Source organism: Mastigoproctus giganteus, chromosome 3, assembly GCF_048544385.1.
Source record: "Mastigoproctus giganteus isolate SK-2022 chromosome 3, ASM4854438v1, whole genome shotgun sequence".
In the NCBI taxonomy this organism is placed as follows: Eukaryota; Metazoa; Arthropoda; class Arachnida; order Uropygi; family Thelyphonidae; genus Mastigoproctus; species Mastigoproctus giganteus.
The window spans coordinates 213,808,570-213,833,076 of record NC_143577.1 but is presented as its reverse complement, the minus strand read 5'-3'; the positions used below and the strand labels follow the sequence as shown (position 1 = coordinate 213,833,076).

Below are 24,507 nucleotides of genomic sequence, written 5' to 3'. Positions count from 1 at the left end.
ATTTCTGCTATCTACCCCTTTCAATAGTTTGTTTAGTTCTTCTTTGAATTTATTCAAACAAACTATCCACTTCCTCAACAACAGATGGAAGCTTGTTCCAGCAATCAACCACCTGTTGGCTGAAGGCAAATTTCCATACATCTGTTCCTTCAATCAACTATCCTTCCTCAATTTGAATTCATGTCCCCCTCATGTGCACAGTCTGGGCAAGAGGAAGAATTCCATCAGCATTGAGTTTGCTGATGGAATTCACCTCAATCAGATCACCTCACAGGTGCCTGTCTCCAGATGCTGCAATTTGCAGAAAGCCTTTCTCGTTACCCTTATCTGTACCCATTTCAGCAGTTCTATATCTTTTCTAATGTGTGGCCTCCAGAGCTGTATGAAGTAACGAAGATGTGACCTGACCATTGCCTTATACATGGGATAATCACCTTATCCCTGCTAGAAAAATTCCTGCATATCATAGACAAAACCCCATGAGCTGTTCTAGCAGCCTGTCTGCACTGTACAGAGAACTTCATATCTGACTGCACAATTACCCCAAGTCCTTTTTATTTTCAACTATCCTGAGCGTATTAACACATAGTTGGTATGCTACTCTGGGATTATTGCTACTCATATGCAGTACCTTGCATTTGTCAATGTTAAACCTCAATTGCCATTTCTCAGCCAATCTGCCTAAATTTTATTGCAGCAGCATACCTTCATTACTGTCATTAACCACCCTATCAACCTTTGTATCATCTGCAAACTTAGATAATAAGCCTCGTATACATGGGATAATCACTATGGGATATCAGTATCATTAATAAATTACGAAAACAACAATGGGCCTAGCACCGAACCCTGTGGAACTCCACATTAATCCATGAAGGGCAGTGTTCACCAATAACCCTATCTTCTCCCACTCAACCATCCCTTTATCCACAGAAGTAACTTGCCCTTAATGCCACACTGCTTCAATTTGAATAGTATCAAAATAAAGAGCACCAAAAGCTTTCCTGAAATTCAAGTATATAATATCAAAATTATTTTTTGCATCCAGTTCTTGTCACTGCATTATAGTATGCAATCAAATTGGTCAGACAAGATCTCTCCTTAAATAACCATGCTGTGACTTAAGTATAACTGCACTCCTGTTGAGACAGTTCTGAATCACCTCTAACTAGTGACTCCATTAGTTTCCCTGGAACAGAAGTTAAACTAACAGGTCTGTACATGTCACCATTTGATCTTCCTTTGTGAATTGGGGATACATTTGCACATCTCCAGTCTACACAGGACCCCCCAAATCCAAAGATGCTTTCTAATTATGACCAAGGGTTTGCTTGCCTTCTTTGCTGCCTCCCTAAATAACTGGGCAGATCCCATCCACCACAGATGTATTTTTATGTTTAACTTGACAATTTCTCTCTTGAATTATGAATTTCATAATTTGAGAAATTTAGCACAAGGATAAACTCTACTAAGTGCAGTAAACTGTTAGGTAGTTAATTAAAAAAAAAAAATTTTTGAGTTTTTGATTATATCCTTTTCAAAATTTCCTTTTGACTTAAATTCTAGTAAATGGTAAAACCACTATTTTATATTGAACACTTTCAAATATTTATTGTATACTACATATAATTGCTTTTATTTTCCCAAGTGACTTCATAATGAATTTTCTTTTTTTTTATGACAAGGGTAGCTTCCTTATAAGTGATTAGGAGCTGTTGAGATTTCAGAAATATTTTGTAGTTATTGTAATGGAAGTTCCACAAGTTAAGCATAAATGGAAGTACAAAATAAATATTTGTACTTCCATAAGGAGCAAATATGGGATATCTTATTAAAAGTGATTGTCTTTCTTCTTGGAACATTGAAGGGGAAAAAAAAAGAAGTAATCAATTAATACAGCAATACCTTTACTGAGCTTTATAAATATATATGATCTGTCTAAAAATAAACTTTTCATTTTAATATTTCAAAAAGTTTGGGAATATGATAAAACATTCATTAAATTTATATTGTGCTAGTATTAATAGTGGTAAATTACTTAAGGAAGCAAGCTTATACAGCATTAGCAAAAAAAAAAAAAAATGCCCACCACTATTACAAAAATTATTACCATTATTGCCTTCAATATACAACTAATCAGAACAAATCATAACCAAATTTATGTTGGGTTGTTTTCAAATAAAATAATACACATATCACAAACTGTATGCATAATATATATTTTGAACACAACATGTTTGTTTTGGGATTCAAAAAAAAAATGACACGATTTTTTATGGTAAAAAGCCCAATGGCTTCTATTCGGAAACACTGACAGTTGAATGCTTCAAAAAACAATGACTGTGAACAAATTATTATTTAATATAACATTTTAACAGTTACATTACATATTTTAATAACATGAGCAAAAGCAGAAAGGTAATTATTGCATTCTACTGGCTTAAAGATTGGACAGTAGTGTCTAAACATTTCTTTTCAATATTCTGTTAAGGAATTACTCAGATTATATATTACAATATTCCAAGCATTGTTTAAAAAACATGTAAAATGGTTTGTAATATTGCAGAATTAACTGAAAACAGTAGCTGGCTCTGTGGCCAACAATTTTTCTTGGGGGAGGGGAGGTAACGATATTGGTGTAAGGGGGGACTTTTTTCTACATTAAGGTTATCAGTACTTATTTCACAGAATATAGAAAAAATACATGGAGTTTTTTTTTTTTTTAAAGTGATGTATAAAACAAATTTCTTGTAATAATAAGAAATTCTGCTGTAATTCCTGTTAACAAGAATTAACAGGGATTACCTGCTTCTGCAGTAGCATGCCCCAGGAAAATTCCTTGGACATACCATTAACTAAGTAGTTATGGGAGTAGAAACTGGCCTTTCTCCAAATGGAATTTTCACATCAATGTCCTAGGTGTCATTTCATTATTCTTTATTAATACTATTAACTGGATAACGCATTTACATTTTTAAACAACTTGAGTAATTCTATTTAAAAGGCTATTAAAAACATGCTTACACATATTGTAAAAACAAATGGCTGCACCTAAGGAAGAGCAATTTGCGTATAGAACATAATTATATGCATGAAAACGCTGTATGTAGTTATACATTTTCCTAACAGGTGGAACAAATCTAAAAATCTGAGCTATAAAAGTTCTAGTGTTCATATGTTGGTAAGTTATATTACTTGCAACTAATTTTAAACAAAAAATTTTATTAATTTAATCTGAAAACAAGCCATCTAAATTCATATCAATTTATATTTCCCTTCAGAAAGTGAATTAAATATATTTTGATATCGATTTCAGTTAAAATATGTTTAAATTCTGTTTTTTTTATTACACGTAATTCTTAGCATGTTCTGCAGATTTTTTGGGATACAATGGAAACAGAATAGTTATCATGACTTCTTAGACTCCCTGACAAGATGTGGAATGATCATTTATTCACAATGCCTGCACCAATTACCCTAAACTGTTATGTTAGCAAAAATTTAATTTATTCCTTTACATAATTTGTCATAGCTGGTCAACAACTGCATCCAACTTTGTGCTATCATTATCGTAATATAACTGCTTGCATAATCTATCAATTTTTAATTCTAGATCTTTATTTTAATTAATTGCATTTTATTTATTTTTTATATATTTTATTTCATTTGCTTTATTTAAATATTTTATAATTATTCTGTTTTCTTGGAATATAGATAATTATAATGGATGCAAAAAAAATATTTTGATATCATATACTTGGTTTTTAGGAAAGCTTTTGATACTGTTGCACATGGAAGACTACTGTACAAATTGAAGCAGTATAGCATTAAGGGCAAGTTGCTGCAATGAATAAAAGGATGGTTGAGTGGGAGAAGACAGAGTGGTAATCAATGGTCACTGCTAGTCATGGACTAATGTTATTAGTGGAGTGTCCCAGGGTTCAGTGGTGTTTTCTGTATTTACCTGATATTGATGAAGGTATATCAGGGTTAATGTCTAAGTTTGCAGATGATATGAAAGTTGGCAGGGTTGTTAATGACAGTAATGATAGTATACTACTGCAATAGTATCTAGAAAAATTGAGCAGATGGGCTGAGAGGTGGCAACTGAAGTTTAACATTGACAAATGTAAAGTTCTGCATATGAGTAGCAGTAACCCCAGAGTAAAATTTTGCTAGCAAGGATAAGGTGGTGATTATCCCCTTGTATAAGTCAATGGTCAGGCTGCACCTTGAGTACTGCATACAGGTCTGAAGGTCTCATTTTAGGAAGGATGTAGAGCTGCTGGAACGGGTACAGAGAAGGGCAACAAGATTGGTGAGTGGAACAAAGGGTTGCTCTTACCAAGAAAGACAAGTTCTGCAAACTGTAGCATCCAGAGACTAGGCACCTGTGAGGTGATCTAATTGAAGTGTATAAGGCCTTGAATGGTTTGAGCAAGCTCAATGCTGATGGGATTCTTCCTTTTGTTCAGATTACTCACCTGAGGAGACAAATTCATATTGAGGAAAGACAACTGTAGAATAGATGTGCAGAAATTTGCCTTTAGCCAGAGGGTCATTGATAGTTGGAACGAACTTCCATCTGTCACAGTGGAGATTAAAAACTTAAATAAGTTCAAGGCAGAACTGGACAAGCATTTGGAGTGAATGGATGGGTGAAATGGTTTTTTTTTTTTTTTTTTTTTGAGGCTGATGCTATATAAGCTTGCTTTCATGCATCATATGCCTCTTTTAATGCTAATGACCAGAACACTAAATGCACACACCACACTAAACTCTGGAATCCAAACAATTAACAATATAGTTTTAAAAATGCAGAATTTATGCTACGTTGTTAGTGACGTAATCAAGATTACATACATACAGAAACTGGATAAAAAATTAGTCACTTGCAGTATTTAAGGCATATAACAGAATGAATGCACATATTTTTCATGTTTGTTTGCTTCCAGTACTAAAATTAGATATAAAATTAACCTGGTATATCTGAAATGCAGAAAAGATGTTAATGAGTGTCAAAAAGGAGTAATAGCATTTGGAAGGTCTAAAAGACATCTTTGAAAGAAATAACTGAATTTGTGGGTATTTCAGAAAGAACAAGTAAAGAGTTTTTAAGGAATGGTGTAAGTCAAAATCACTCAGAAAGCAGTGATAAAATTTTGGTTTAAGTTTGTGTTGAGTAATCATGATCTTAACCAATATTGTCCAGTATATAAAAAACAGTTTCAAACAAAACAGGAGCTGCTGCAACAGTTCATCAGTCAATTTCTGGGAGAACAAGGTGAAGAGCACTGCATAACAGAAATATCTGGAGTAGGATTCCCTGAAAAAGACTCAATGTTAGCAGCTAGACATAAAAAACATCCCTGCTAATATGGGCTAAAAGGCATAAAAAGTGAACTGTTGTTGATCGAGAAGCTGATAAATCCAAATCTTGCCTATATACTCTGATGTTCCAGGTGCTGAGTTCACAAAAAAGGCAATGAGGCATTTTATCCAGACAGTGTGCAAGGTGTCATATAAGCTGGTGGTAACTATTATGAACTGAATCACTGAACCAAATTACCAAACAAGATGAATAAGGCTGGCTATACAAATACGATCAGGTTGCGCCTTCTGCTGAACATTTTGATGGACATGCATGATTTCAGTACTCCTACATTCCAAAATGACAATTGTCTGGTTCACACGGCCTCTGGTGTTTTTAAGTGGCATACAGATCATGAGGGAATGGTAGGGCATTTAAAATGGCCAGTCACGTCATTCAATTTAAATCCTAAATGATGAGACTACCTTGAACAGAAAGTGAAAGCACAACAAATGACCACAAAACCTGAATGAATTATGCGATCAGTTGATTTCAGAATTGCCTAATATTGATATAAACAATTTAAGGGATCTAACTGAATCCCTACCAATGAGAATTCTTGAAGTGATTTGTGTTAAAGGAGGATGGGGGGATTACATATTATTAACTGAAAATTATGCAGGTGAATAATTTGTCTGGTGTCTGTATAATAATACAGATTATCATTTGATAAAGAAAGGAAAAATGTCATTGTTTTGTTTTGTTTGTTATTTGGTTTTTAGGAGCATTAGCAATGCTAAGGCCATATTGCTCTGGGATATGCGGTGGTCATTCCCTGACCTTTCCGCATCCTCTGTATTTGGTGGTGACGGGCTCGAACCCCGGTCTAATCAAGAAGCATGTGCTATGCACTGCTGCTCCTTCCCACCTGGCTACGGAGGCGCCTGAAAAATGTCATAGCAATGAAAGCAGTATAGATTTTAGAGTTAAATTTAAGAGGTATTATATAATTTGAAAACTATATATTTCCAAGTTTAATTTCTGTCTTGGGGACTTTTTGATCCTGCCAATGATAGAGACCAAGTTTCAGCTTTTAATACATGGGTTTATGCTGTTTTACCATTTGAGAATTTCAAATCTTGAAGGCCAAAAGTTAATCTTTGACATTGGAGGAATTGAAGTGTCCCCATGAAAGAAACTGAATGCAGAAATGTATACGGTTTTTAAACAAACAAACAAACAAACAAACAAAAAAAATAAGATCAAATCAAAAAGAACTCCTGGGATAGCAGTGTTACCTGGTTTGATTCTCAGTTGCTTAAATTTTAAATATATACGAGGTTGTTCAAAAAGTGTGTTTGCATTATTTGGACAATCCTGAAATTATGTGGAACTTATCATTCAATATCTTTGTACACAGTAGAGTCAAGGAGTTACTAGATGTCACAATTTATTGACTGTACAATGGTTTTAATTGAATGTTCATTATTATTACTTTTTTTTTTTTTTTCATTATGTTTTAACATATAACAAAGAGCTACAAGGCTCAATTGATCTTATGTTTTATTAATATTTAAATTTTGAAGACTAAATGCTCAAGGCATAATATGTTATGGTTTGAAATTAACTATATAATATTGGTGTAAATACACCATAGTTTACCCAGTTTAACTACATAAGTAGTGTAAAGGCATTGTTTGATTTTATCTCATATTGTGGCTACATTTACAATGAGACACCAGTTATTGCACTACTTTGAATAAACAATGCTTCTCTAATAGAGGAGACTACTGTTATTTATTCTCGGTGGGCACTGCCACCACCCAGACGGCACCATTTCGGAGCTTGTTGGCTCACTCATTGGTGGGGGGGGGGGCAGGTACCCTGGTAATGCAAACATGCCATCACGGTTGCGAAGTTTATTCCACAATATGAGAGATGCCAAATGGTGTAGGTAATAATAATATTTTGAAGACTAAATGCTTAAGACATAATAAGTCATGGGTTGAAATTAACTATATAATATTGGTGTAAATATTAATTAGATAATATTAATTATTAATAATAATTAATATTATCTCGTTGTGAAGGTAGCCACAATACGAGATAAAATCAAACAATGCCTTTACACTACTTATGTAGTTAAACTTATGGGTAAACTATGGTGTATTTACACCAATATTATATAGTTAATTTCAGCCCATAACATATTATGCCTTGAGCATTTAGTCTTCAAAATATTATCATTACCATTTGGCATCTCTCATATTGTGGAATAAACTTCGCAACCATGATGGCATGTTTGCATTACCAGGGTACCTGCCCACCCACTGATGAGTGAGCCAACAAGCTCCGAAACAGTGCCCACTGAGAATAAATAACAGTAGTCTCTATTAGAGAAATGTTGTTTATTCGCAGCAGTACAATACTTGGAATCTCGTTGTGAAGGTAGCCACATTATGAGATAAAATCAAATGATACCTTTACACTACTTATGTAGTTAAACTTATGGGTAAAGTAGGGTGTATTTATATCAATACAGTCCATTCTGGTTATTTGGGACACATTGGGACTAGTGCATTTTGGCCCGATTAAGCGGCTGTCCCAATTATCCGAAGTTTCACGTAAATAGTTAAAAATACAATGTGCCCCCACCCCTACAATTGGTTCACTGTACAACCAAATCACGTTACGACAAACTCGACATAGTAAAGTACCGTTCGTCACTATACAATGTGCAGTAAATGCTGGTCATTGTGATCACGTTTGTGAATTGAATTTTAACAGCGATTCTAATTAGCAAAAATAGGAGGAATATTATCCACAGGCTATAAAAGCAAAGATATATTAAGCACAGATTTACCCTTTATTACCTTACCAATTAAAATATTAAATGATACGTGATAATCGGAATAATTAATACGTACTGTAATATGTACATACTAACAAGTTGACATTTCTGTTCACTGACATTTGTTGAAATTGAAAACAGTAAAAAGATAAGCAATCAATAACAAAGAACATGACACACAAATTACAAGTAACACAATATGCGCAAGTGAGAATGGAGTAACAAGTTACAAAGCTTTAAAAATAGGAATGAAGAGAAGATCTGAAAATTAATTTTTTTTACATGATTGAAGATTTCATGGAAGTGTAAACTCATTTCACCATAATAATGCACAGAATTCCAGCTGTCAATATTACCGCAAATTCAGTAAGATCGAGTTTACTGTCTATTTATGATAGATTTCACTAACAGAAAAGCCAATAAACAGGTGACTGCTAATTGTTTTTATTGTTTTATGGAATTTCAACCTCCAGAATTTCGACCGAACCATGTGGTACCGTCGGAGACAATCGTAGGGTAATCTCCAGTGCTGTGGTCTCCTGCCCCGATTAAACAGCATGCTGTCCCAATTAAGTGAAGTAAACCCTGGTTTCTGATTTTTAAGATTTGCCCTAAATAAATGGCTGCCCCGATTAACCAGTGGCCCAAATAACTGGAATCCACTGTATTATATAATTAATATTTAAAACACGGTGTCTGGGCTAGAGGTATCGGAAAATACACATATCTCAGCATCTATAATGTGTATTAAAATAATTTTTTTGTTATTATACAGAGTAACTCACCAAGTTTTTATGAAGGTTAGTAAATTTCAATATGGGCACCTTTTGTAGCACAACAGATGTCAAAACGATACTCGAGCTCTTGTCAAGTGTTTTCCAGAATCTGAGGTGTTATTAGAGCAACTGCTTCAACGATACACTGTGTCAAATCATCCAAATCCCGAACTTTTCTCTGGTACACACAGTCTTTAATAAAGCTCCATGCTTTTTTTTTTATTCATAGTCATATCTATGGGGGGGGTGGAGAAAAAAAATGGAATGATGATGCCATTTTGGGGCACTCAAACCAGACATTAACTTTTGGTGTGTCCTTTTCATTTTCGATCACTTGGTGAGGATTCTCCGTACTCCAAATGGGACAAAATGTGACGAAACAAATCTTGGAGAGATTTTCTATCGACTGTGTTTTTGTTTGAGAAAATATGAGTGGTTCTCACATCATAAGCCGTTATTTTTGGATAACTCTAGCCCAGACACCCTGTATATAAGAGATTACCTCATAGTTTCATAGGATGTCTTCTACACTGTACTCTCCAAATAATATCGATTAAAAATAGTTAAAAAACAATTTAAAATTAAATGTGTTCCTCATTCTTTGCTCATGGATGGACCGACACTCCTGGGATCAAAGCCGAAGGCCCCCAACCCAACCCTAGACATCACACTCCCCATGAAACTCAGAGTGACTGAAGACATTGTCAGATATGCTATAGTGTAAAAGTAAACGTAAAAGATAAAATTTTGATGAAAAAGTGAGGTGATGAAATAGAATGTGAAATTTACGTGAATTTTCTCCCCCTTTTTTATTTTTTAAACTTCATTTTGCTCCCCAGATCGGACTCAAGAGCCTTCAGGTTTAAGCATGCCATGTTTGTAATTTCCCCAGATAACATAGTAGAAAAAAAAAATATATATCCATTACATTTTGAGCAAATGTGATATTTTATGATTGTTTGGTTTTTTTTTTTTTAGGAGCATTAGCAACTAAGGTCATATTGCTCCAGGGATATGTGGTGGTCATCCCTGACCTTTCCGCATCCTCCATATTTGGTGGCTCATGGGCTCGAACCCCGGTCTAATCAAGAAGTGTGTGCTACGCACTGCTGCTCCTGCCCACCGAGGCACCGGATATTTTATGAATGTATATTTTTAGAATGTAATGTAACTTAGGAAACTAATACTTGTATCATATTCTACGATGTTTTAAACTGGGGGTCTTGCATACTTTTCCACTATATGAGCTAAATTAAAAAATAAAGTCAAGTGATTGATCAACTGTCAATTTTTTTTTATAAGTGTATCTCTATTTTAAACAAACTATGTGTGTTGTAGAATTATTACAATTTTTATTATAAAAACATAGTAGGAAATTCAGTATATTTTAAAATTAATACACTTAAATCTAAATCAGGCGAGTAATTAATGAGATTTCTGGCATTAGTGTCTCTAGAAAATGATATTTCTACTTTATGCACTACAATTGGCCATTTCTAATCCATGGATCGGAAACCTTTTCCTCATGAGTGCCAGTTTTATTCATTGCAATAATAAAATTGTCAAGAAATTCAAGTACTGCCATGCCACAGAACATCTTCTTGTGTCCTATTTTTGACACAAGTGCCTAGGGTTGCTGATGCCTATTTTAAACAGGCATTTTTTAATAAGGTCCTAAACTGGTAATTAGAAATCCATACAATAAACAGTTATCGCAAAAGTCCTTTCAGTATTTTTTCATTTTTTAGTATTTTTTCTAAAATGTATTTTGAGTGAAAATTGTTTTCACTACCACCATCTACTGCCCCACCACCAGGACATCTCTGGGTCAAAGATTTTAAAAATGTGGCAACTCTAGAAAGGGATAGGGAAATAATTTATAGTCATAAAAATTCAGTCTCACACAGATATAGCTTTCTAATTAACCTAGTAATTAATTTATTTTATACCAGATGGTATGCTCTTTTAACATTTTATTTAAGGAATTACTAGCAAACTGCTTAGTTATCAGTGGTGTATATATACATTATAATGCTCATCTGTTAATAGACTTATTTGATTTGATCCCCTCTTCCCCATAATTTTTATTGATCTCTCACTGCCTTCAAATACCTAACATTGTAGTACGTAGTACTCCCTTAAATACATAGATTGCTGAAATTCCAACCTCTTTCTTCTGTACATCTCTAAAAATTAGCATTAGCAAAGGCACATGATGCAAGAAAGCAAGCTTATATAGCATCAGCCAAAAAAAAAAAAAAAAAAAAAAAACACACCTTTCCCATTTCACCCATCCATTCACTCCAAATGCTTGTCCAGTTCTGCCTTGAACTTATTTAAGTTTTCAATCTCCACTATGACAGATGGAAGTTTGTTCCAACAATCAACCACCCGCTGGCTAAAGGCAAACTTCTGCACATCTATTCTACAACTGTCTTTCCTCAATTTGAATTTATGTCTCCTCAGGCGATTAATCTGGGCAAGAGGAAGAATCCCATCAGTACTGAGTTTGCCCAAACCATTCAAGGCCTTATACACCTTAATCAGATCACCTCACAGGTGCCTAGTCTCTAGACACTGTAATTTGCAAACCTTAAGATTTTCTTCATAATAGCAACCCTTTGTTACATTCAGTAATCTTGTTGCCCTTTTCTGTACTCGTTCCAACAGCTCTACATCCTTCTTAAAATGAGGCCTCCAGACCTGTATACAGTACTCAAGGTGTGGCCTGACCACTGCCTTATACAAGGGGATAATCACCTCCTTATCCCTGCTAGAAAACTTTCTGTATATCATTCACAAGACACCATGAGCTTCTCTTGCAGACCACCTGGACTGCTTAGAAAACTTCATATCTGCCTGTACAATTACCCCCAGGTCCTTTTCACTCTCTACCATTGTCAGTGTAGTACCACACACAGTTGATACGTTGCTCTGGGGATGCTGTTTCCCATATGCAGTACTTTACATTTGTCAATGTTAAACTTCATTTGCCACCTCTCAGCCCATCTGCTCAACTTTTCTAGATCCAGCAGCAGCATACTGTGATTAGTGTCATTAACAACCCTGCCAACCTTTGTATCGTCTGCAAACTTGGACATTAAGCCTGATATACCATCATCAATATCATTAATAAATACAGAAAACAACAATGGACCCAATACTGAACCCTGGAGACTCCACACGAAGAGCAGTGTCCATTGATTATCACTCTGTCTTCTCCTACTCAACCATCCCTTTATCCATAGCAGCAATTTGCCTCCAATGCAACACTGCTTAGAAGATATTCTTATACTCTTCCCTATCAAAGTGAGATAAATTTCTTCCCCATCCACCCACTATCTCTGAAAAGTAATGATTTTTTCCTAATATCCTTAATGTTCCTTTTGAAATCCCCATTCCTCTGGTTCTCCACAGATTTTGTTCACCTAATGGCTTTGCTGTAGTCAAAAGGGCAATTTGTCTATTCTCCCCCCCCCCCATTTAAAATGAATCCTGCAAAACATGGGTCAGAACCATAATGAATCTGCATCAAGCAGAATCCAAAACTGTTAAATTATGTTCTTCTATTTAACGTTACTGTACTTGAATTGGCAAAAGCTTCATTAATGTATACAGTTAAGAGTAAATTAGATTTGCAACACAATGCAATTTCAATGTGAAGAAAGTCACCACAAATTGCTCCAGTCTGAAATTTAAATAAACCACACTACTTCCTAAGGAGAAATATCTTTCTGCTTATTTGTAATGCACACCATTATTCAGACAGCTGTTTTCTTCTTCTGTGTGGCATCTCCTAATGGAGGTCAGCGACCACCACAGCAAATGCCTCTGTCTGTGATAGCTCTGAACAGCTGCTCAATGTTCAGTCCTGTCCAATTTTTGATGTTATCAAGCCAAGCTTAGCCATGGAATTAGGCAGTCTCTAAAACAGCTGTTTTAGAGACTGTCATCTCCTCAATGGTGGGGAACTAGGCACCAACAGCACAGGACCTGACAACTCTGTGATAAGACAGTTTCATAATGTGAGAGATGCCAAAGGGTATTGGTATTTCAGGCATACAAAAGCCATACAGTATTACTGCACACCAGGCCTGGCCAACCCAAATCGTCCTGCGGGACACCTTGAGAAACTACAATTTTCGGAGGGCAACACAAAATAAAACAATCTTATAAAAATAAAAAATCAACTGCCATAAAAATTTATTTCATTCATTCATTTTTATTATATATATATATATATATATATATATATATACACATCAATGGGATATCTTTTCTTTGCGATCACTCAATTTTTTAAAATCTACTTCAATATTGGTAGTTGCACATCTTAATTGATTTTACAGAGTTATGTTATTGAAGCTCAAGATTTACTTTTAATAAATTTCATTTTTGAAAAGAAAGTTTCACAAATGTATGTGGATCCGAAGGTGCTCAATTTTTTATGCAAAAAAATCTTAATTTTGGATACTTTTTGGCCTTCACATACGTGTTGTAAAAGTTGATTTTTGATGTCGTGGCATGAATGTGTTTTAATTCATTATTGCACTGTAAATCGATTACTTCCATCTGCAGAGTTTCCGGTTCTAAGAAGGGAAGGAGTGGTGGGGGTTCGGGGAAGTACAGCTGGTGATTTCCCACTGATGTAGTCAGTAGCATAAAAATCAACTGCAGGCCGTAAAAAAATAACAGGGCGGGCCACATGCGGCTCACAGTTTGCTAGGCCTGCTGTACACAAAACAACAAGACTTGGTTACTAAAGTTTGCTGCAAAATGCATCAATCTGTCAGGCCAAACAGCTTATACATTAATAACGTCTAGTTAACCACTAATGAAGAGAATCTTTAAAACTGCCATTTCAATAATGACATGTATCAACTATAAATAATATAAATAATGCATAAATCTCATGTTGGGCCTTAAACAAATTTAGTCTGCTCTTAGCTACGTACATAATTCTTAGGTCTGGCTGTGGGTCAGAAATCTGGATATGCACTTTGTGAGAGCAATCTATACAGTGTCATAAAAAAATGAATGGCCCATTGTTAACTGTTGTTCTGGTTTATCTCCTGCAATAAAACAGTTACAAAAAAAGTGTAAACACCTCTGGCTGTGGTGGCTGTACAGAATATAAAGAGAAATTTATAACTGGGGCATTTTCCAGCTTAGTACAGTGGTGTTATATTCACGAGTCGAAGATTTGCTCTAAATTTACTTGAGCTTTTCTATGCATTACGTATCAAATTTGGTCTTCTGCATAGCTGAAGGTTGAAAAATATAACAAAATGGCAAAAGGAATAAACATTTTTACCAGCATTCTGATGAGTTCTAGTGCTGTAACTCAATAATATTCAATAAAATAACATCTCTCACAATTAATTATGTCTTAGAAAAGTTTATCACTTTTCTAAGCACGGTACTAAGTACTATAGGTTATAATACCTCTCGTGTTTGGGGTTCTCATAAAAAAAAAAAAAAAAAAAAACTCTGTACCTTTTCAGCTTCAAGAGTAAAAACTAAACAATTTCTCAAAACTTTAAACTGTAAATAATACCAAGCAGTAAAAACATTCATGTGTTTGTTAATGAAGTTACATACTATTGTATTACATTAACAATTCCTCTACATGGAAGAATACAAACTTGAAAACAATTTAACTAAATATGTATATCTTACATGTAAATCATATCTAAAAATAAAATTATCTGAAAATGCAAACAATGTGGTAAGCCTGCATACACACACATATAAAAGTGTATATTCTGCAAATGTTTAATTTCAAACAGATGTTTTGAACTCTGTTCTAAAAATAATAGACTCACAATTAATGCATTAAAAAAAATTGAAAATGAATCATAAAAAATATTTATAAACAGCAGATATAATTTCATCAAGTTGTAACACTAAGCATTTATAAAATTTGTGAAAACATAGTTCTAAATTGGAATCTCATTTCAAGAGAGAGAATTTTCTTATAAAAATATTTTTAGACATCAGTGATATCTTTGGAAAGGTATAATTTTCAGTGAACATCATTTAAAAAACAGCTCTGAGAATTAATAGAAATGGACTACAGACTAAAATCAGGTTAAATTATGCACCATTCAAGTACATAAAAACTCTATAATAGAAAACATTTAGTAAAAATGAAATACTTAAATTTAATCTATAAAAATAAAGGCACAAATCATGTTTGGTGTTTAATAACTCACTTAAAGAAGTTATCAGTCATAATAAACAAGTCACTTATCTTGTGAATGTAATGGACTTCACAGTATAGTAAATTAAAACTATGAAATAACCAAATTAAGTTAATATCTATGCTTCAGAATAACTTAAATAGAATATATTTGTATGTGTTTGTATATGTATATATATATATTAAAGAGATTGTAACAGGAATCACAGGAATTTAACAGTCATGAAATTTAATACATTTTTCACAACATAAAATATTTGGAAATACTGATGTGCATTATTGATGTACACCCATCATCAACTAGGATTCACTCCGTCCCTTTCAAGTCCAGCCACATGCCTGTTTGCTGCCTCCCTTGACAAAAGAGGTTCTCCAATAACTTGCCTGTCTTCTAAAGTAGGTTTATTTAGCTGAGTAAACTGGGATTCAGGAACTGTAACAGCCACCCTCCATAAAATCAAAGCTAGTATCACTGACCATGTATGTGTAATTCCAAGTAGAAATGCCAGTGTACCATATGAATAATAATAGCCAATAGCACACAACATTTGCCAACTAATAAATAGCAGCATTAACAAGTGCCGCCATACATATGACAATAGACTGCATGTTGGTGCATCTCCACCATCTAAAAGACTTCGATGATGATAATAAAGGCAATGGGATATGGACAAAGTTAATGGAATAAAGAAAGTCATAAGCTGAAATATAAATTAGCCAAAATTACTGTTTTTATAATAATAGTGTGCATATATATATATATATATATTAAATGTAATTTACAATCAAAGTTACAGTGTACGGAAAAAAAAAAAATAAGCAAGGTATGGCAAATGCGCCAAAACATGCAAAGCAGCAGTAAAGGATGCAAAAGTATATAAACATGTAAGATAGATAAGTCTGATAAAGTTTGCATAGATGGAGGGGAAAATCACACAATGTGCCAATGACTAGAAGGGTAAAGATAGTATAAAAAAGTATTATAGATTTGAAAAAGGCAAAAAAATGTTAATATCCTAAAAGTTGATTAATTAAGAAAATTATGGGCTGAATTGCAAAGCCAATTTTAAGGTGAAGAAACTGTAAAGTAGAATTATTAATACCAAATGATTAAACAGAATAAAGTAAAATATAATAAAAGGTGGTAGAGCTGTCATCAGATATGGGTGGGCAAATTTAGTTATATGTCAAATACTGGGATGGCAAAAATGCAAAGTCTGATGTGAACTGAAGTAACTATTGATACATGGTCAGGTAATTCATCAGGAGACTACACCTCCATCTATGCTAACTTTATTAGACTTATATATTTTTACATGCTTAGACACGACTGTGAAGGACCCATTAATTCCTGAAAACAGTCAAATAGCATTCAATGCTGCCCACTCATTGGTGATTAACAAGAAACCAGAAGGTGCCTACAGAAAAATTCTTTCCACATATTGAAGATTATATAGTTAGTTTACTCTGGCAGAACCAACTAAAATTTGAGAAAAGTCTAGCAAATTATGTAAGATGTGCCCATACATGTACAACAAAGCACAACCCCACAACAGAAAATTTCCCAGTATTTTGCCATATGCAAAACGTTATTTACCTTATTACATGCAAAGAATGCAGGATACAATACGTCGGACAAACTAGTACAGAATTGCATATAAGACAACCCTGCACAGACCACAAATTAAGAAATTTGGAGAAAGACCCACCATAGACCCACTATAACTTCAAATAAATACACCAATGAGATAGAATTTTTTTGGTAGTTGTTGGCACATAGGCTTCTGTAGCCATAATACACCTTCCCAGGTTTTTGCAGTACAGGCATACCTCGAATAACGAATAGGATGCGTTCCACGAAATTACTTTGTTAAGCGAAACTTCGTTTTCAGAGGTAAAAATACTATGGCCAGAATAGGGATACGTTCCTACGTAAAGAAAATGAAAAGCTTTTTTTTCGAACAAAGAAAAATTTTATTAAATAAACAGTCAACTTACATACAAAGTGAAATCACATTTTAAAATATGAGTCTAAAGTTGATTGCTTATGCTTTTTTTCTCTTTCATTTAACAATTGCCTATACGGAGTTATTGCATTTAACACTGATCGCTTAACAATAACACTTCTTCCTAAATCAGGATCATTTTCACTAAAAAAATTTAAAACGTTTTCAATGTCATTTAAGCACCTTTTTAAATCTTTGGTTGTTAACACTTTTTCGGCAGGAACTTCTTTAACTTCGTCTTCATTATCTTTGTCTTCGTTGCTAACAAGGTTTTCTAAATCTTCCACTGAAAAACCATCATCTTCTGCATTCAATAAATTTCTAACATCCTCTTCATCGACATTTTCGAAACCTATTGATTGAGCCATCTGGATAACTTCATTTCTAATTTCTTCTTCTTCTAGTACAACTTCTGGCCATATTTTGCGCCAAACTCCATTTAAGTATTTCTTAGTGACTTCTTTCCAAGAACTATCAATGTTTTCAATTGCGTTTTTAATGATGTAGTTTTTCCAAAAAGTTTTAACTGTCATTTCCTCTTTATCCTCTAGTTCAGTTATATTGCTTAATGTTCGACGCAGATAATAAGCTTTAAATGATGCTATTACTTACTGATCCAATGGTTGAATCAGGGAAGTTGTGTTTGCTGGAAGAAACACAACTTTGACAGGAATGCATGTGTCCAACGTGTTAAGATCAGTAAGATGTTCCGGAGCATTGTCTAACAACAAAAGAGCTTTTTCTTCAAAGTTGTTTTTTTTTGACAATACCGTTTTACTTCAGGACAAAAGTGGTTAACAAACCAATCAATAACTCCTTGGTAACCCACGCTTTTCTATTTGCTTTTCATATTACAGGTAAATTCATTTTTATGTTACCTTTTAACGCCCTCGGATTTTCTGAATAGTAAACTAATAACAATTTTAATTTATAATCGCCAGAGGCATTTGATCCAAAGAGTAACGTTAAACGGTCTTTGGCTGCTCTGAACCCAGCAGATGATTTTTCTTCAATAGAAATGAAGCTTTTTGTTGGTAGCCGTTTCCAGAACAAACCGCTTTAGACAACATTGAACACTAAATTTGGAAATTTTTCACGTTCAATTATTTCCTTTAGTTTTTCTGGAAACTTATTTGCAGCTTCTCCTGTTAATTTTACACTATGAATCCTGGAACGTTTTTTAAATTTCTCGAACCAACCACGAGAAGCCCCAAAGGTTTCCGTAATTTCTTCAGTTTGTTTAGATTTCAGGCGATTAAACTGGAATATTTTTTTTATGTTAAATGGGGCTTGAAATTGCCGACTTCGTTATATCGAAGCTTCATTATCAGAGGTAACGTTAACCGAGGTATGCCTGTATTAGCATTAGTAGAGGCATATGATGCAAGAAAGCAAGCTTATTCAGCATCAGCCAAAAAAAACAAAAAAACACAACCACTACTCCCATTTCACCCCTCCGTTCGTTCGAAATACCTGTCCAGCTGAGCCTTAAATTTGTTTAGGCTATCAACTTCAACAACAAGTGATGGAAGTCTATTCCACAAACCACAAACCAGTACTTTGATCCAAGCCCGAGGCGGGAATCGAACCTGCAACCTTTGGGTTGCCAGGCAGGCACTTTACCCACCTGGCTAGCCCAGTCGGCGAGATAGAAATAAAATACTTCCAAAAGCACCAGTTCACCAGTATATCTATAGCTATACTCATCATCACCACCACCACCATCAGCCATTTTCAATCCACTGCAGGATGAAGGCCTCTCCAGCAACTTTCCAGTTCCTTCTGTTTTGTGCAATGGCGATCCATTTACTACCCACAAACTCATGAATTTCATCAATCCATCTCCGCCGTTATCTTCCAGGTTTTCTTCTAGCTCCTCTTGGATACCATTCTGTTATTTTCTTAGTCCATCTGTCATCATGTCTTTGAGCTATGTGTCCTGCCCAAGACCATTTTAGTTCTTTAGTTTTGATAAGAATGTCCTTTACTTGAGTTTGCTGTCTAATATATGTGTTTCTCTTCTTATCTAACAGTCTGATTTCAAATATAATTTGTTCCATTCTTCGCTGTGTAGTTCTTAGCTTCTCTTCCATTCTTTCGGTGAGTGCCCAAGTTTCACTTCCATAAGTCATGGTGGGAAGTATACATTGGTTCATTATTTTACGTTTCAGACAAACTGGGATATTGCTCCTCAGTATGTGACTATACTTCCTGAAAGCTATCCGTCCAAAATTTATTCTTCTCTTGACTTCTAGCCATTTATCATTATTTCAGCTAATAACTTGTTCCAGATAAGTATATGGCTCCACTTTGTCAATTACTGCTCCTTCAATCATTACGTCCCTTTCTGTGGCATACTTTTTCATCATTACTTTTGTTTTAGCCATATTCATCTTTAGTCCAAAATTCTTACTAACTGTGCATAACTGATTAAGATTTTCCTCTAATTCTTTCAGATCGTGGCTTACGGCCACAATGTCATCTGAAAATCGTAAATGGTTTAGGTACTCTCCATTCACATTGACTCCTTTCTGTGACCAGTCTAATCTTCTGAAAGCTTCCTCAAGGGCAGCAATAAATAACTTCAGAGATGTGTCTTTGTCGAACTCCTTTTTCAATTTTAAATTTGCTACTGTCTTTGTCTAGTTTAATAAAGGAGGTAGCGTTCTCATATATGTTCTTCAGAATCATAATATATGGTGTATCTATGCCTTATCTTTCCAGTGTACGAAACATTGCCTTATGCTGTATGGAGTCAAATGCCTTTTCATAATCCACAAATGCCAGGCATAATGGTGTTTTATATTCAATTGTTTTCTCCATTAGCTGTGATATTACTTGATTCTCATCAAGTATTCTTTCTAATCTATTAGTAATGACCCTTGTGAACAACTTGCAGATGTGGGATAACAAACTAATTGGTCTATAATTTCCAATTTCTGATTTATCTCCTTTCTTATGCAGCAAAACTATGATTACATTATTCCACTCCTCGGGCATCACACCTTTTCTAATATATTTTGTGAAGAGTCTTGCCAGTTTTTGTGTCATGTCTCTTCCTCCCAATTTTAACAACTCTACAGTAAATTCATCTTCCCCCAGGGCTTTCTAATTCTTCATTTTCTTCAACGCATGTTCTACCTCATCAGGAAGAATGTCGGATATGTTGTATGTGTTACTAATTTGCGATCCATCTTCCCCACTGCTGGCATCATTCCCTCGCTCCTTGTATAATTTTCTATAGTAGTCTTCTGCTATTCGAATTATGCCTTCTCTGCTATTTATAAGTACACTATTGCTATTCTTCAGTTTCAGTATCATTTGTCTTTCTGTATTACCACTCATGGCTGCTGATTTAAATCCTTTGTTTTCCCTTAAATGCTTGTTCTACTTTTCTTGTTAAATCTTATCTTGGTCCTGAGCAGTCTGCAGAAGCTCAAACTTGTTCTTAAGTTCAGAACATACTGCCTTTTCTCCTCTTCTGTTATCTCAAAGATCTTCGTATTATTTACTCGAGTCAGTTTTTTCCTTTCTTTTCTTACATCTATATCAGGTGTACATCTTATCATTCTGTGATCACATCAAACATTTACCTTATTCAAGACAGTAACATCCTCACTAACAGAAGATATATCTTCTGTTAGTGAGGATGAAGTCGATTTCATTAGTTGTTAATACATTTGGACTCTTCCATGTCCACTTTCTGTTCACCCTTTTCTTGAAAAAAAGTGTTCATTACTGACAAGGCACCTCAGTATGCAGGTGGGCAGGAGCAGCAGTGCGTAGCACACACCTTCTTGATTAGACTGAGGTTCAAGCCCGTGACCACCAAATACGGAGGATGCGAAAAGGTCAGGGAATGACCACCACATATCCCCGGAGCAATATGGCCTTAGTTGCTAATGCTCCTTAAAAAAAAAAAAAAAAAAAAACGATTACTGACAATCCTCGAGATTCTGCAAATTCCACAAGTCTTTCACCTCTTTCATTTCTTTCCCCAATTCCAAAATTTCCTATAGTTCCTCTTTCTATGCTGTTTTGTCTTTATCCAACCTTAGAATTTTCTGGAAATATATCTCACAGACCTGACCATCGAATGCACCAACCCTAAAAGCCACCTACAAGCCATATACTTCGACAGTGAAACAACAATCAAAGAATATAAAGTCTACACACGACACTTTGACAAAAGAGATCATTTCAACTTCCAACCCATCAGATTTACAAACTGGGAAACCAATTTAACAAAACAAATACATGCCAACGTAATCATAAATCAAACTAACAGAATAACACACATCTGTAGTAACCAGAGAAACATGCTGGACATTACAAAAACTGAAAGCTAATTTAATCCAGAACAAAATGCCTGTTAAGTTTATCACATACCATATTAAAGCAGCCATTCAAGCCAATTTAACCCTATATCACCCCAACATTAACCCTAATGGGGTCACAGAGCAACTGTTTGGGCCCCTATTAGACCCCCCCCCCCCCGAGTTCATTGTGCTCAGACAAGGCTCGTTGTCTGATCGCACTGCAACCCTGACATCCAAATTCAACCCCTAATACAACAATAACTATAACAGGGGTTCTCATGCTGATCCTGACTACATTAAACCCCATATCAATCCCAATGCTTTATAGCACTAACTTCACTGGATATTACAAATTTTGACAGCTAAGTGATATAAACAGTAACAAAAGCAAATATGCTACACTTCGCCTTCAGCTTATAATAAAGTACAAAGGACCACAAGGTTAAAATCACTGATGAGGGGTGTGTAAATATGTATATAGTTATTCCACTGGGCATACATGGGCTGTTATGCTGTAGAAAGGTTATATCAGTCCTTGTCCAGTGAATAACATTACCATTTTGATTTATCAATAAAAAAAAAAAAAGGAAAAAAACAAGTGTAATCTTAAAATGTATTAACCTAAACATCCATATAGCTATTCACCATAATTCCCAACCATCGATTACAAATTTAATACAAGTCGCATAATCACAAACAAACAAATTAACCCATCCCTTAAGCATATATAATTATTAATGACAGACTAACCAACAAAACAGAACCAGATGGCACCCTGGCATCCTATAAATGGCTCCCAGGCAGATTGCACGTGCTTTCTCGTACAACCACCAGCTATAGTGTTCACAGGTAAATAACTATATACTTTTTATATTTACTCTGATGCATACCCATTGGGCTTTGGGTCCCAATTCCAGTTTGCAGCTAATTATAATCCAAAAATTTAAAACTAAATTAACCATTAAAATTTTTATTTGCCTTTTTACATTAGGACATTCATAACTACGATAAATATTTGTATTGACGATTTATTGTAAACTCTGCTGACTTGGTTGTTGTGCCGGAGTATAGACAGAAAATGTATTTATTTATTTAAACATGAGTACTTACTAAGCAAAACTGTTATTGAGACTACAGAAACGGGTATGCATGAGACATTCTTTTAGTATGGCTATCTGTCTGCAAAAAGCTCCTGAGGAAGTAGCAGAGAGACGGCCATGTGACCTTCTTAATTATTCCTAGCTATTTTCCTAACTTTTCTTGACTTAATCTTTAATAATTCCCTTTATTTCCTTTCTCCTCTAACTTTAAACCTCTAATCTTTTCAAATTTTACATTCATATATTTCTTTACTTGAGTTCATGTTAATTGTTAATATGGAACTACAGACAAATCAACAACTGCTAGAATGACGATGGCTAGCCAGTTAGTTAGGCCTTAATTACCAGTAATGCCTCCCACCCAAAACAATAAAACTTTTCACTACTACTTGCAAAACAGAAATCAATTGGGACTTTGACCTAATACTGTATATCAATGTGCATATAATGTTTAATTTTTAATCCTACAATAGCATTAATGACGCATAACCACAACATTATCACAATTTTTTTTTTTGGGAATGAGAGTAGCCTTGTTTAGGAGAAGTTTTTACTGCTCCTGGAAATAGATAAGTTTTTTTCTGTTTTATTAGCTTAAATTGGCACATTAACTTATTTTCTAGAGTAGCTTTATATTCCTAGTTACGATACTTAGTTTAAAGTTCAACTTAGATAGAGATTTTGTATGTTATTACTTAGAATCAGTAAGGGTATCCAATCCACGTGTTACAAGTTTTGCAGCTCCGCTGAACGAGACGTTTTTTAGCCATATTTAGCCACTTTATTGACCAATTATTATATTTAATTATTTTCTATAAGTAGCTTATAGACCTAGTCAGGATCCTTGGTTTATTCTGAATTGAAACAGCGAGATTTTGCAAGTTAATTAATACATAAGTGTCCGTAGATTTACCGTTCGTAACTTGCTGCCATTGTTATATGATACGTTATATCATGAACTAGATAGCGTCAGCTTAGCATAGTATAGTATATTATATAATATTTTAAATTAATCAGTAAAATCTATTAATCTTGTTAAACTTCATTGTCAATTAAATTGTACTTTTTAACTATATACATATAACAACTTAGATTTTACAAACGTAACATAATTAATACTTAACTTGATACAGAAGTTAAAAAAGCGGAACTCGTAGATAATACTCGATACTGAAAACTATATATAGATGTATAGTGTTGTAACTATGTTGGGATACAAGTTCAGGGTTATAATTTTGTACTGAAATTGAAATTTTATTGAAATTAAATCGAAATCATGACTCAGAGCAGCAAAGCAAAAGGCTCAAGCTAATGGCTCAGGGAAGAACTGAGGGGGGCAGTTTTCATCACAGCCTTTTAAAATGCACTGCTTGCTTGATGTTTGTGGAGCAATCAGGTACGGGACATGACAGTGCCATGGGAATGTCTTTGTGTGTGTGCGATGTAAGAAAATCAGGTGACAACTCAGCGTTGTTATGGACCTATATGAGAGCTTGAATGACAGGGTGGATGCCTTCGAAGGATCTAAATTGAGGGACCCATCAGGCTCTCAGCTGCCCACATCAACGCCAGAGCTTGCACTGGTCCCACAGGAACTAGTAGTTGTTGGTGACTATTGTCAGGGAAATGGGGAACATGGAATGTAAAAAGGATGTCTGCCAGGGTCAAAGGTTGATGATGTTGTAGAGCAAATATCTTTTAAGGGCATAAAAGGTGATATTGCTGTAACCTTTAGCACTAATGATATTAAGACTAGGAGACTGGCAGAATTACTTAACAAGTACAGGTCACTGTTGAAAAAAAGGCGTGAATTAGGGTTGAATTTAATAGTGTCCAATTCTGCCCAGACACGATAGGAGGAAGTATACGATGAGAGCCTTGTCAATCAAATCGGCCCTCGAAAGATTGTGCAAGGTTCAAGGGGTAGAATTTTTTTCAGCCT

The 24,507-nt window shown here is 34.7% G+C and overlaps 1 protein-coding gene across 1 annotated transcript in view; it reads right to left on the bottom strand.

The window, feature by feature from the left end:
• Positions 1–24,507, bottom strand: part of LOC150088669 (transmembrane protein 62-like) — a 366,503-nt gene that overhangs the window by 1,565 nt on the left and 340,431 nt on the right. The gene's annotated exons all lie outside the window — the stretch shown is intronic.